The sequence below is a fragment of the Ambystoma mexicanum genome, chromosome 2q (genome assembly GCF_040938575.1).
Source record: "Ambystoma mexicanum isolate Mex_15411 chromosome 2q, UKY_AmexF1_1, whole genome shotgun sequence".
Classification (NCBI taxonomy): domain Eukaryota; kingdom Metazoa; phylum Chordata; class Amphibia; order Caudata; family Ambystomatidae; genus Ambystoma; species Ambystoma mexicanum.
The window spans coordinates 774,485,337-774,501,047 of record NC_090924.1 but is presented as its reverse complement, the minus strand read 5'-3'; the positions used below and the strand labels follow the sequence as shown (position 1 = coordinate 774,501,047).

The 15,711-nt window shown below is 45.6% G+C and overlaps 1 protein-coding gene across 8 annotated transcripts in view; it reads right to left on the bottom strand.

Moving 5' to 3' along the window:
• WDR37 (WD repeat domain 37) overlaps positions 1–7,460 on the bottom strand; it is a 2,160,746-nt gene extending 2,153,286 nt beyond the window's left edge. For 3 of the 8 annotated variants that reach the window (XM_069648013.1, XM_069648014.1, XM_069648015.1), the window contains exon 1: positions 7,045–7,175. The gene's annotated coding sequence lies outside the window, so the exon portion shown is untranslated. Of the gene's footprint in view, positions 1–6,971; positions 6,992–7,044 lie in introns of those variants that run through there. The other 5 variants (XM_069648008.1, XM_069648012.1, XM_069648010.1 and 2 more) reach the window with 5 other exon arrangements.
• Positions 7,461–15,711: the final 8,251 nt, after the last annotated feature.

The window sequence follows — 15,711 nt, the reverse complement described above, 5'->3', positions numbered from 1 at the left end:
CGGTGTTACCAGCATACAGTGGATGACCTATGCATGGGTCGAGGTGTGGAACGGAAACACGTGCCCTTCCCCAACTACTTACCAGTACATTCGAAGATGCAGACAATAATGGAGTCCTATGGACAGCTGCAGTGTGATTGCACATACGACAACTAGGTGCAGTGTCCCTAGGAAATGTCCATATTGCTCCTTTGTAGTTATCTCGGCCAGTAGTGCGCGGTACAGATTTATCATGCACTGTTAACATAAAAAAAGAGCCTCCTGAAACACTAAACAACATTTACTATGTACATGTGTAATTGGTACGATACACCAACGCTAATCGGAAAAGTAAGGGGTAGCGCCTGGATACATACACCAGACAATTTGCCCTTTCCACATGTTTATCACGAGGGCAGGCAAGGAATCAGTAACAAACTGTTGTTAACGGGACGTTTTGGTTATGTTGCCGTACCAAATACCTATCCTTTTTACAGAAAACGGTATGCTAAAGCAACATTCTGCTTACAGTACCCTACTAAAAACGTATGAAATTCACTAACAAAAACATTGTTAAAGGGATGTTATGGTTAAGTTGCACTAGCAAAAACCTATGAAATTCAATGGAAAAACGTTGTTACAGGGATGTCATGGTTACAGGTAAAACCGAAAAACCCACGAAATGCGACAGTTATGGTAAGCTAAGAAACCATAACTCGTGCCACCAGTGTTCACTGCAAGGACTAACACCCATGACATCAAAGAAGATATACACATCATTAAAGATCATGTGCCAGTAGGTATCCCAGGAGAATTCCTGTGCCAGAAAAATAACACATTTGCAATTATTGCATCTAACACACTAATCAAATATAACGGCTCTGCCATCTGTGGAAAAGTGGTGTTCAATATGACATATTGCTGCCAAATATAGCACAGAGTAGCCCAGCACGGCAAATAGCTGCACCATACGAAATTATGGTGATCATGTGACAACGATAATTGATATGAATAAGAAGACTCGACCTAACACAATGCAGTCAAATATGACACTGCTGTGTCCAGTTGTTCCCAGTGCTGCCAAATATGACACAAGATGGTGCAATATGACAAGCCAAAGCAGTGGAACATAGTCCAACGCTACTATAAATTAGCTTGATAGAAACGGTCCAAGGTCAACAGTTTAAGGGCCAAGCACAGAAATATTGTTAAATGAGATTTGCAGGCCGATAACGCCCATTATGGTTTGATGGCAAGGTCGGTATATAAAGCAATTATTGGACCCACCCCCTTTCCCCTTTTCATGAGAACGAAAAGAAGAAAAAAAAAATGGCACAAATTATGAATGCAATTAATGCCTTTGTAGAACAGGTGAGTTAGCATCCTTTACTTCCACAGGTAAATGCCCACCCTATCTTTGATGTTTGCATTAACAAGGGCATGCACAGGCTGTAGATGGTATATAAATTTGCCTGGGCAATCGTGTGGAATGGCCTGCCTGTACATAGGAATGAGCCTGTTGATAGCTCTCCCTGGCCGGGCACGTTTAATTGGCCGCAGATAGCTCCACTCCTTGTTACCGTTAGGGTGGCATGGAATGTGGTTTGCTGAATAAACTGCTGGCTTACTGGATCATGTAGCCCACAGATTGGCTAATCTGAAGACCGCTCGCCAAATTCCAGGGTCATAATGTTCAATATTAGAATTCTGCTAAAATATAAGGGCCTTCCAATAATATTAGGGTTCTGCTCTAATTCCAGGATGCTTCTACATTGACAAGGGATAAGCAATGAGATGATTTTTTCGAGTAAACATTCTAGGATGCAACCTAATCGTATAGATTACCAGGTAATGGTGCACTGCTAATTGTACAATTAGGTTGTAGTCAACAATATGGTGCTGGAAATAACAATAGTATTGTCAGATTTCCATTATTCAAAGTTAGGACACCAGTACCATATCCTTTCACAATGAAATGGCACAACACTAGCTAATTCTCTTATGCCCAGCTAGCATAGCAGTGTCCATCCCATCAAACTAGCATTATTGCCAGATGTACAAGGCCACATCCCGTTATGCCTAGTTTGCAGAGAGGTCTAGATCCCAGTATGTCCATTTATCACAGCAGTGTCAGATTCCGTTATAAATCACTGTACTACCAGATTCCTTTAGGACCAGATCAGTATGCCCTCTAGCACAGTCGTGCTGGATACTAGCACTAGACACAAGGGAGACCTTAAGTAGGAGCCATTGTGCTGTTCTTGTTAAACTCAAAAAGTGAGTCCCTAAACTAATTTTAACAAAAAATTCAAATGAATCTCATTTGTGTCAAAAAATATGAAATTGTATTAAAAAATAATTAAAACCATTTCACAATAAATGTGATTGAAAATACAGGATTAGTCATGTGTTCAATTAATGACTAACCCGAGCACCAAGCTGCAACACTCATGTCAAGTACAAACAAGAGAACCAATCACCAATGTATACAAATTTCAATCAAAATCTTTTATTAAACACGTAAGTAACCATGTACATTTAGTCAACTTTATAGTAAATAATTATTTTGGAATAAAACGTTTTTTTGTTTTTAATTGTTCACAAAGTATTACACTCTATTCTTTCAACATGTGTACAATTTTTGGTGCAAATAGAATTCGTTTTTTTTTTTAAACTTAGTTTAGGAACCCCTTTTTGCATTAGCTAGATTCTAGCATGCCAACCTAGCTCACTGGTGGCATAGCCCAGAATGCCCAGTTACCACAGCAAAGCCAGATTCCATTAGTTTAGGCACAGTTAGAACAGGGTTTCTAAATTCCAGTATGCCCAAGTAGCATAATTGTGCCATATCTAAGTATGCCCATCTTAAACAGGGATCCCAAATTTTGGTATATCAAACATAGAGGACCAAGATACCAGTATGCTCAGTTAGTACACTGGTGCCAGATCCCAGCATGTTCAATTGGCACACTTATGCGATACCAGTTTGCTCAACTAGCAAGTTGGGCGTAAATCTTAGCATACTCAGTTAGCTCAGCAAGACCAAATCCATTTGGTCCCGATATGATATGTCATTTATAATCTGCCTGTACACAAGTGTTTCTAGGTGCAAACAGACAAGGGAGGGAAGACAGGACAAACGATCTTACCAGGCCTAGTGTTATTCAGATTGTGCAAATGCTGCAACGTAAAGTGCAGTGGGGAGGGAGGAGGGGGAGTGTCATGGAGAGGGAAGAGGAGTGAGGGGGGTGGAATCATGGCAGCATTGCTCTGAGTAAGTGCAGCCAGGGGAGCACAGCTCTGGATAAGTGCAAGGAGGCAGGGGAATGTGGGTAACAATTACAGCTCTTAAGTGCGCGGTAGGCCTGGAGGCAGTGCAGGGGAGACCGATCATGGAGGAACCTGATACCCAGTTGACTGAGGGTAGCCAAGTAACCAGTCGGCGCAGGAGACAGGTAGGTCAGCATGGGAGAGAGAGAAAGCAGAGGAGAAAGGGGTGGTCTTGAGCTGCTTACGAACCTTCAGGTGGTCCAGCCCAAGTTTGACAGTGGCAGGAAGGCCATTCAAGATTTGAGAGGCTAGAACACCTGTGATTGGTGTAATGACAATCACTCACATTTGAGCAAAGACTCTCCTGGCACGGACCATTTATAGTAATGTACCCCATTGACTGCAAGGTTGAATGGATGTAAACTAGACTGCGCATAGTCATTATTTTACACACTGTTTTTATCATTAGAGTGTAAAATAAATTATAAATGGAAATATTATGTGCCTCTGCATGATTATGCAAAAATACAATTGTGCAATACTGGTTTGCTTTCACTGGAAAAAAAAAAAACAGAATTTGTTACAAAATATTAATTCTCAATTGCAACTTAGTTTTCCATCTTATTAATTACACAAACCTAAACGGTGCACAGGGCTTCGGTTTGCTCCATGAGCATCAACACAGCAGAAGATGAACGGAAATAAACCATTCCTTTTATTACAGTGTGTAGTTTCTTTTTTGAAAGGCTTCAGAGAAATACATTCTGTTTCAGAGGCTTTTATCCATGGCTTGCAATTACATCCATGTAGATTAAAAATCGAAAGAAGCCTTCTGGTTTCTGTCAAGTAACCTGACTTTCACTCCCCTCTGCTCTAAACATGTACACAGGAAAATAATAAAGAGGTCGTATTTACAAGATTTTCATGTGTAAAAAGGCCTAGAACGCACCTTATCTGAAGGGCTGGACACAACACATCTCCCTCCTTAACAGAAACTAAGATAAGGGAACGGAAAGAAGAGCGAGAGAAAAAACACAAGGAAATGTGACCAAAGTATGGAACAACACCCTGGTCACCTCCACTCCAAACTCCAATCAAAGACCCACTGACTCCCTTCCGGAGAACAAGGAGACATGCCTCATGCTCCCACCAACATAGTACTTTAAACGACCTGCAAAACGGCCAATCCACTATCCAATACACTCAAAGTCTGTAACTGGCCTACCACAGACACTCCGACCAAGGAACCAGTCTTAACTCTCAACACAACAGCATTGTCACATGATCCCAAAAACAACACCCTCAATCATCCTGCTGCCAACAACAAAGGTGCACCACGATACAGCGCACCTCTCTACAATGAACCAAAATATCCACTATAACCTGAACAATTAATCCATGCCCAAAACCAGTGCACGGTAGGCGGAGAGGATCACTCCCTAAGGTACCAGTGTCCATCTCCCCAGGGAACAGCAGGAAACCCCTTAAAGTGAGGTGACCAACACCCCAACATCTGTGGCACCAATGCCGGGTTCCAAACCCCAAAACTGTGGCACCAAAGCTGGGTTCCAAACCTTGTGGCACCAAAGCTGGGTTGCCAACCCCAAAAACGGTGGCATTTTCCAAACCCCACATTTGTAAAAAGTTTCCACCCTTCTCCCACTGCACATCACCCTGAAGCACACACATGTGATAAACTACATTATCAATTGCTGAAATGATTAACATTTTGTGGAAAAAGTTGGTCCTGTGGAAGAAACATTAGTGTAAGACATTTCTCTGTTAAACATTTGGATTGCTGTCACATCACTGTCAATAAATAAAGAAACATCACACAATAAAACCATGAAACTAATCTCAGATGCCAACTGTTCACCAAGCTCAACAGCAAGGAACACACTCACCTTAATGTATCCACTCTACGGTATAATCCTCAACAATAATACCTAAACAGTGAACAAATAAGGGTTGCCCAAACATTGCAAAATGTCTAACAGACCTCACATCCCAAATGCAAACTATGCCTAATACTCTCTATTATACACAGAAAGTTCTCTGAAAAACGCCAAGACTTCAAGATCAAGCTGGACCAAGGCAGGGAACACAAGACAACACTCATCACATTGGGTCTAGCTCACACTCTTACTTTCTTTCACATCCTTAATCTCTCATACCCTCACTTGTCCTCTCTCTCCAATTACTCTTCATACTCACTGGCAGCCTCTCTCAGTGCTGGCATCCTCCCATGCTTGCAACATCACTCTCGCTCAACCTCTGTTATTCTCTTACCCACCTAGACCCCCCCCCTACTACTTCATCAATATAAGCGCAAACTGCAATGAGCATCATTTGCCCAAACTATTGGCTTTAGAAATGCGTGATGAATTTAGCTTTCTGTCCATTGGAAAGGACTAGTCCCATCTTCGTTTCTTGTGAACATTCGTCATGTTTCGTAACCAGGACTGTCCTTTACAATGAAGTGACTAACAGTGGTAGGTGGAGTAGGAGTCAAGTGTGCCCCTTAGACACTTAACTTTCGCGCCTTGAAACATTTGTGTATTGGCGCGTTATAAATGCCATATCATAACTGCCCCTGACCAATAGTATAACATAACCTGTCCACACTTCCTAGCAACCCTTCTCCCACACTTTGTATTCGCTTACAGTACTAGACTACACACTAGTGATATGGGCGCACCAACGTGTGCTTTGTGACCTTCTACCTCACAGGTCCTCGTCCAAATATATACATTAATACATTTCGGTATGTGTAGGGATTACAAAGCTTTGTAAATTGGACAGAGGGAGATTTATTTTCAACTATGCAAAAATTACTTTAGAAAAAAACAAAAAGGAAGAAGAAGAGAATGTCCCCCTCTAGACAAGCACTATTTCACGAGGTATGGGAGACTTGATAAGTCAATTGTATACACATATTTGATAATATTTTAATTTGTTTTGTAACAAATAATTAACGTTGGTATAATAACATCGTTTACCTGGTTAACTGAGTTTTTTTCGGTAACACAGAAAACATATCCTAGAAATTATGAACAGCAACATGGGAGATCTGTAGGAATCATGTAGTGCATTTTTGAAATCATGACAAGCGAACAAAGAGCAAAAAACACAGGTAAACTGGAGCCTACTGCTCCGCGAAATCATGGTTTCAGCTGGACCGTGGACAGTCTGCACCGACCAGACTTTTCAAATAAGAGCGGGACAGGAGTGATTTGAAACATAAAAGAGAAGTGAGTGGTGCCATTTGAGAAAGAAGGATCACAGTTGCTGACAGTTTTAATTGTTGTGTCTCGGCCCCATCGCTTTTTGAGCAGTCAACACTTAAAACCTGCTACATGTGATGGAGAGAAGGCGCACAGCAGCGCAGCCACAGGGGCAAGTGGAAATGCACTAAATGGAATAAAGGAAAACTGCAGAACACTAGTGTCGTGTTTTCATCCATTAACACCTGGCTGCCCACTCCATACCTGCTAAATGAGACACAGGGCATCCGCCCCTCTACATGGCAGGCTGATTAGTCGCACTATCATGTACATATGTTGGTAACGCCTACACCACGGTGCCTACACGGACACAGTGCTTCTTTTCTGGACAATCCGTGATAAATACGAACCGGTGGTCAGCATCACCACATTATAAGGTAGTTGCTACCTGCATTAAGTACCCATCCCTCCCACCGGTACTATTGCTAGTAGCCTTACTGTCACCATCCCGATAGGTGCCACCTCCTTATGCAGCTGGTCCACCTTGAAGAGAATGTGCAGTAGCTCATACCTGCCTTCCAAGCTCCCACTGCTTCGCACTCACAGAAGAACACCGACCTCTTCCCTGGACATTTGTGCTGACAGCGGAAGTCCCGCCCCCTTCTGCGCCTCGCACATGCCCATTGGCTGGCAAGAGTACTTTCTGTTTGGTGTGCTGGATTGGCTGAAGAAGAGGGACATCAGTAAAACGTGGACCACGTTTGTTGTCGTCGGCCAAGTGTGAGGGTGACAGTACTTCGAAATACTTGCCCCTTCTTACCCTTTGGCTCTGCGCGCGATTAATCTGCCATGTAATGTTAGTAAGACCGTCTTCCAGACTGCCATATCTACGGAAAAGGGCCGGCCTGAAGCTGGCTGGTCACATCAAGGATGCGGGCCCCTGCTAGGTCAACACAGTCTCCCGTGCCGAGTCCGTTAAAGTGGTCTTGTTTATAGACACGAGTTTTGGGCCTATTTTTTAGGGAAATCGGGCATGCTTGAGTGATGGAAGATGCAAGCCCAAATTCCATCAGAAATATATACAAAGCAAGTCTCAATTCATAAGGTAGTGTCTATTTCCCATCCGAGAAACTGACCATAGCAACGGCCCGCCTACTCTTCTTCACGTGATTTCGGACGTCATCATTGTGTTTTTCGGGAGCAATTTTAGTGGGCAGGAAGTGGAACGCTCTGGCTGCTGGTGCAAGTGCAGCTGGAATTTGGCTACCTTTAACTTGTAGTTGCATCGGTTAAGGTCAGCATTTTTAACACCAATGGAACCGACCTGGCACTCGGGGAGGCTCTAGCTGCCGATGCATGTGCAACTGGACCCTGCGTGCTTTTGGCTTGCAGCGGTTACGGTGGGCATTTTCTTCGTGATACCGGGAACGTTTCTGCAAGACTCCCATGGAGCGTCCGACTTCGTCATGTGCATCGTAGTCATTTTTCTGACCGGGAACCGGTGTTGTATGATATCCTGCATCCCCATGACAGCATGAGGGAGGTAGCAATCTGTGTGCTCTTGGCTGGCTGAGAATACAATTTGCACGTATTTGAACGTTCCTGCAAGACACCAGATTGAGAAAGGGGAGCGGGAAAATTACATGATTTACTTTAAAAATCATGTTAAACTACTCAATGTGAAAGGTATGGAGGGCTAAGAAAAGGAACAGACAGTGGATGGTGGCGTTTAACTGATCAGAGGGGCTAATAGAGTAATTTTAATGTTTGATGAGGGTGTGCTTAGGCTGGGTGGTTTTAGAGGGGCCGGCTGGGGCTATCTGCGTGTGGTTTGGGAGAGGCATGTGGGCTTCTTGTTGTGGGTCTGCAAGGGGAAAGGGGCATCTTGCTTTGTGGAGGGAGGATGAGGCATTATGGTATTGGTCTACATTAGAGAGAGGGATGGGGGAATCTTGGTGGAGTCTGAATAGTTGGATAGGGGCTGTAGGGATGGGGGCATATTGTTGTGGGTCTGTGGTGATGGGTCACATTGCTGTGGGTCTGGAGGGAGGGATATGGTACATTGGTGTGGGTATGGGGAAGGGATGGGCACCTGGGTCTGGAGGGAGAGATGGGACTCAGTGGGTCTGGGGGATGTTAATATGTTTGCACAATTGTGGACGCATATTCTGGATACCTGATGGTACTGCAATGGAAGAGCTACCCAATTGAATACGATTAAATTATTAGATCAAGTGGCATTGTATTATGGAGTACCTTTGCAAATTCAGAGTGACAATAGATCACACTTCAAAGGAAAGTTGATTCAAGACTACTGTCAGAAGGGAGTGGAATGGATTTTTCATGTCCCTTATCACCCCGAGGCTTCGGGGTTGATTGAAATAATGAATGGGTTGTTGATAGAAGAGTTGCGAAAATCTTGTGAGGGAAGTCTGAAAGGATGGCGTGAGCGTGTTTTGGAGGCGGTACATGTACTGAACAATAGACTGATTCCCCAATGGCGTAACTCCATTAATGCGCACGTTAACGCCAGCCTTACAAATGAACCCGAGCAGGGCATGTGAAACTTTAATGTACTGGGAAATGTCCCCTGGAGTGCTAGTTCCTTATCGAACCACATCAGAATCTTGCATGCCCGGGAGGAGATTAGGGTCGAGCCCAGACAAATCAGTGTTATTGACACTGGAATTGAAATACAAATCCCCCCAGAACACATGGCATTAATTGACCCTAGATCTGGACTAGCATTAAGGGGAATTCAAGTTTTAGGAGGGATTGTGGATGCTGACTACCAAGGAGAGAAAGATCATTCTCATTAATAGTGGGGGGAACATGCTACCCATCCATAAAGGGGATAGGGTGGCACAGCTAATAATTGTACTTGTAAAATTGCCTTTGGTGAAAAAGGAAGAGCCACCCACTGTTGTAACTACACGTGGGGACAGAGGTTTTGGCTCGTCAGACAGAATGGTTCCAGGAGCAAAAGTCTGGGTTGAGAAGCCTAGTGCAGCGCCACCTCATGACCAGGATGGGAGAGGACTGCAAGTGTCGCTATTACAGTTAGCTAATCAGCATTGGACTGATGAATCTGTCTGCCAAATTTATCCAGGTAATTTACCTTGTTTCTGCCCTGAATATGTGGGATAGACCTCTGTGATGCTGGCACACTGGGCTTGTAAAATCAGTTTTCACGATCCCTAAGGGAACGCTATTTCCTGGATCTTGTGCCCACCTGATAGTAGCATTTTCTCCTAGGTGCCCACTTTTCTGGTGTTCCTACTAAGCAAGCCCCCCCAGATCATCCTCCTCGGACCTCGTGTCCATGACTGAAATTTTGGCATGTTCACCTGCAACAGAATTGAACCAACGTCCAATGAGTCAGTTGCGCGTCTACATGATAGTTATCGTACCATGAACCAACATTTCAACAATATCTTGCCACAACTTTCCCCCATACTTCTTTAGCATGATTCTTCCACCCATTCTTCTGCCATGTTGGCAGCCCATTCGCTACTGACCAGGAGTCGTTGTATACATCATAACAACCTGGTGTTTCCTGCTTCAATGCCTGGTACGTGGCATGCAACTCTGTACATTGACTACTCTTCCCTTTTCCTAACATGGTCAATATTTTCTTCATTTTGGGATTGTATGCCACTGCCTTCCAGTGTCGCTCAGTTCCCGCATATTTAGCGGAACCATGCGTGTTCCACTTGGTCACTCGTCAACTCCCCATAGGGGGACTCCCCATTCTACAGGAGATTCCTTCACCTCTGTGTTGTCCGAAGGTTCTAAATACTCAAACGGAATACCAGCCACTAGCTCATGCAATTTTGCAATTCCCCCTCCGCCCTCCTATCGTTTTGGCACAATCTTGAATGTACCACTTCCATTTAATGATGCTCGCCTCTTGGGCGTGTCCTATTCAATGTGTCTTAGGAGAGCTCAGTACCCACTACCTGATCAGAACTTCTGGTCGGATAAGTACATCGCGACCCACAGTCATTTTGTTCTGTATCCACAAGAGCCCAATAACAGGGAAACGGCTGTTTTTCAAAAGGAGTATATCGGTCACCAGCATCGGGTAACTTGGGACTCCAAAATCCCAAAGGAACACGCTTCTGGTCCCGTTTCTGCCAAAAACTCCAATTTGTATAGTTTTCCTGTACTGACATTAATTCCACCTCCCTTGCCCTCAAAGGCCATAAATCCAGTACTCTTTGTATGTTGTCTTTGGCTAACTGAAAGGCGTTTTCTTGTTCCTCTCCCTCCTCAAAATTGGACTTCGCATCACTTTGTAGAGGGGTGCAAAAATCTGCCCTAATTCTGGTTTATGCGGTCTACAGAACCCAAACAACCCTATGAACTGCTGAGTGTGTTTCTTATTCATGGGTGTGGAATATTCAAGAATGTTTTGTTTAGCCTTTGGCACCATTCCACCGTGCCCATTATGCCACTGAATTCCCAGAGAAATCACTGTTTCTGCGGGACCTTGTCTTTTTTGTCTCATTAATTTCCCATTGATAAGGTCTAGGTGCATCTGCACGCTCTGCTTATCCTTTTCCTGTATCGGAATATCATCGACATAGTGTGAAATCTGCACATCATGTTTGCATGGAATTTTATCTAAATGGTCTGCCACCAGCCGGTGATAGATGGTCGGACTATACATGTACCCCATAGGCAAACGCTAAAACGTATATTGCCTCCCATTCCAAGACAATGCAAATTGCTCTTGGCATTCTTCAGCAATTGGCACAGTGAAAAATGCATTCGCCAGATTGATTACTGCATACCATGTTCCTTAGAACTTTTGCACATTCTCAATCAAGTTAACTGCATCCAGGATTGCGGGGACTAACGGAGTATACTTCTTGAACTCGCGATAATTCAGTCGTCCTATAGTTTCCGTCCGACTTCTTGACCGGCCAGACTGGATTGTTCCAAGCCGTGGTCACAGGTGCTTCAACATAACCTTTGATGGTTTCTGAAATTTCCTTCTGTCCGCCTGGGATATGATATTGTTTTAAAGATACCTGCTTCGTTGCTAAGGGCACCTGTACGGGGGCATTTTCAGTTTTCCTACTACGACAGGAGTACACGTCAAAGCACTCACCCCAAATTGATATATTTTACCTTCCAGTCCTAGTGTCAACCCCTCTAAAATATCAAATGTACTCAGGGGTGGGAACAATCAACACTTGGTATTTGGTCCTTTTCAGATTACCAATCTTCATGTCAACTTTTGTTTGGACGGCGGGAGTCTCTTTACCCCACAATTCTGTTGTGGTGAAATGCTTGCCATTAGGATTCCTGTGAATCAATGAGGCCTCCGCCCCGGTATTAATTAAGGCGCAAATCTCTTATTTTCTGATTGCCAAAATATTTATACATTTACATGAGGCCGTCTGCCTGCCTTAATTCGGGCAGACGCTATCAGGGTTTGACCACAATCCCATTCATATTTTGAATGCGTGTTTTGGGACTCGGTCTACAACATCGCACTCACAACATTTCGTAAATGAGCATAGGACGGCTGATAGGGTAAGGTGTCCCCATGGACTCCTCATCTGCCTCCTCTTCTGGCGGCGCAGAGGGAACCTTGCCCCCTTTGGGATTTATTCACATCTTGCCTTTTCACTTGCTTGTATCGCTCTTTACCTTCTAGCCCTCTCTTTTTATAGGGCTGATACTTATCTCTGGTTTCGATTCCATCAATGTCTTCCCGCGGCACACCATCTTTTAGCAGCGCCACAAACAAGTCCTTTCTCGATACATGAGAATCTCGGCTATCGAACCTCCTTCCAGGAGTTCGCCTATCACTGCACCCCTCTCTTTCTCTCCCTTTCTCGAGGTCTTTCTTCGCCCTTATCCCATTCTCCTAAATCAGCTAACTTCCTGATAGAATCCACCACCTCATCCGTTATCTTACCAGTCATCCCCAACAGCAGGGGCATGATGACATTTTTGTATGCAGCAGGAGCAGTTCTAATGATTGTATTTCGGGCTGAGATCGATAATGCAACTACCCCCTTAAGTCCGGGAGTTTCAACATGGATAGCTTCCTTCTTAGCATGCTATCTAAGCCTCTGAATTGCCTCCCTTAGAGTATAACATTTCTTCTCTTCATTAGGCCAATCCGATGCCATCAGATACTTGTGATTACACCCTTGTGCAGCTAAATGTAATAGCGACACTTGCAGTTCTCTCCCATCCTGGTCATAAGGTGACGCTGCACGCAACACCTCCTGAATGAGTTTCCTGTGACAATGGCAGAAATCTTGCAGCGTCTGTCGCATCCACAAGACCCACCGCACCTCCATCAAATAATAGACCATCCATGTCACCAGAGGATCACCAGCCCTCTGTTTTAATCGGTTGATGATCTCCCCAACCTCCTGCTGAGAGTAATCCTCTTAACGTTTCAAATCCACTAACCCACCTACTGGATTATTCAGATTCAGCCCAGCTCGCCTACACATGACTTGGTTAACTGTCACTTCTTTCTGACCCGGCTCTAATTTAGACGACACTTCCCTTTCTGACCCACTGTCTGAACTAGTACTGTCTTAGGGTCCCAATCGACCCCTGCAGAAGCAATCACTGTCGCTACCTTTAAGGTATTCACCCTCCCCCTTCTCTTTCGAAATTTGTATCGAGCGACCCTCACAGCAGCTCATTCGGCCACTGCTTGATACTTGTCTGCCTTATGATACAATTTCATTTGAAGCTTCCGCATTAACGCAATTTGTTTCTCGGTAGCCAGCTCCTTTTTTAATCTGAGGACACTCGCCTGCAACTCTACATTCTGTTGATACACCCTTCAGAATGCATGTGACAAAATCCACCCTCGTCTATCTAAAGCAGAACGCTCCTTTCCCTTTTCCACAGGTGCCTGTTTCAGGCAGCCCGCCACTTCCGCCGGACTTGCCTCTCCTATACCCATATAACAGGTCTCACTCAAACCTGCGCCACACGCCAAAGTCTGTGCCAATTTATCATATGGAGCCTTTGTCCACCCTGGGATTGTTACCTCAGGACAGTCTCCGCCTGCGGAGCTTCCTTTTTTCCTAAAGTTGGAACTCACGGTATCAATAGCTGTTTCATGTTCCTATCACCAATACCTCAAAACACACCCCCACTGTCTTCCACAAGCCACAAAGAAAATTGCCTTTCTGAGTCCAAGCTCCAGATTCGTTGAGTTCTTTGGCATCAATAGCAGCACAAAGACCCTACTCACAGCGTCAAAATGTTTAACGTTTTCTGTCACATGTAAGGGAGTCAGAACCACTCACCTGACTACACGGACCAACCGTTCCTGGACTCGGGGAGGCAATAACACACTTGCACCTTCAGACCAATAGTTTGAATATAATTGGCTCTTTACAGGCCCTTTATTCAAACAAAATATAAACATGCACACAATTCTGTAATGTATTTAGTTATACATAAACGCATACATAAGTGAAAAGTAGACAGGTTACATCACTGTTAGTGTAGTTGAAGAAGAAGGCATCAACTCAGCCGATACGACCCTACTCAGTCCCAAGGCAGGTGGGAAGAGCTATCACACGTACTAACGGGGTCAGGAGCGGAGCGTCCTCCCTTTCAGCGAAACTTCATCCCCCGGGATTCCAATTCTCTGATCTTTCATTAAGAATCTCTCCTCTTTATGGGGAGCAGATCCCTGCCCCTTCACGGTTACTGACTGCCACCGGCCGAAGGATAGACAGCAAGCATGGGGAGCAAAGAGTGGAAAAATCTAGTTTGAAGTGGAAACCCCCACCTTCTTGCACTTTTTCTCAGCACCCCTTATCACGGCACCTGCAGAGCTCTGACTCCCTTCTTGGTGCGTCATTGATCGAACAACACACAGTTATCCTCCAGAATGAGCTAATCTGCTTCCAGATATACATCTTGCAACTGTGGCAGAACATGTGGCTGCTGACTGAGCTCACAGAAACATAGACTTCCATTGTGGTTTTGGAAATGAATGTCCAAAATGGCTGCCCACCGCCACCATGTTTTTTAGGTCATTCCCGCGTTACAGTGATTGGGCATCTTGGTGGAGTCCGGATCGGAGGGGAGCATCATTGATCTGGAATGGCAGGACAGGGCATGTAATGGGGGCATGTCAGGGAATGATGGAGCATGTGGGCCTGAGTGAGGGCCTGAGCACTCTGGTGGGAAGGAATGGGGCATCTGGGTGTGAATGGAGGGATAGGGTATGTATGTTTGGAGAGAAGAATTTTGGTCAATGTGAGGGGTGGCAGCATGTGTGTATCAAAGAGATGGGGGTAATCCAGGTGTGGGTATAGAGAGAAGGCGGATGGTGCCGTGTGAGTTTGGAGGTAGAGGTGAAGCATATGGGTGTGGCTCTGGAGAGAGGGGTAGAGCATCTTGGTGTGGGTATGGAGGGACGGATGTTGGTGTCTTTGTGTGGGTTCGGAGGGAGGGATGGTGGCATGTTGGTCCGGAGGGAGGTGGCATTTGAATCTGGAACGTATGTTTGGAAGGGGGAATGGGGCATTTGAGTGTGAATTGGGACATGTAATGTTTGGGGTATCTGCTTGTGAGTGGGGGCAAGAAGGATCATTAACAGCAGAGCAGCCGAAGGGAGAGCCGCGGGCCCGAACTCGGTTGCATCCCAGACGCGCACACACCCACAGCCCAAGGCAACCCTCATGCTATGGTCCGGCAAGCAGAGCGGTCCGGGGCGTGTAGGCAACCGGGCACTAGGGGGGCGGTATTCCCTTCCACCGGAGGGGGTCCGCGATCTGGCAGATGGACAGGGATGCCTGGCAGGGTTGGGTTCACCTGCTGGGGATGTCCCCAACCACGCACCAGAGAGGGAGCCCTGCACGGACCCTCACCGACCCCCCCCCCTTTGCCGGCCGGGGACGTGCGCTCCTCTCTCAGACCTGTGGGCAGGCATTGGTGAGTGCACCCCGGTCGGCAGGGGAGCCCCGAGTGGGGCGCCTCCACAGGCAGACAAGGGCCCGTCATGCCAGGCACGAGCCCTGAGCCATGGTGCAGCAGGCTTACTCGACGGGCGGTCGTCGAGGTTCCAGCCGCCCATAGATTAATTTTGTTTTTAAACCACAGTGGTCTCGGACGATTCTCAAGTGGGGAAGCTAGACCAGGCACGCGTCTTTCTCGCCACAGGCGGTGCTGCCTCCCGGCCTCTCCTGCAATGGCAGGGTCAGGCCGACGCCTGGAACAAAAAAAAGCTGCCTGT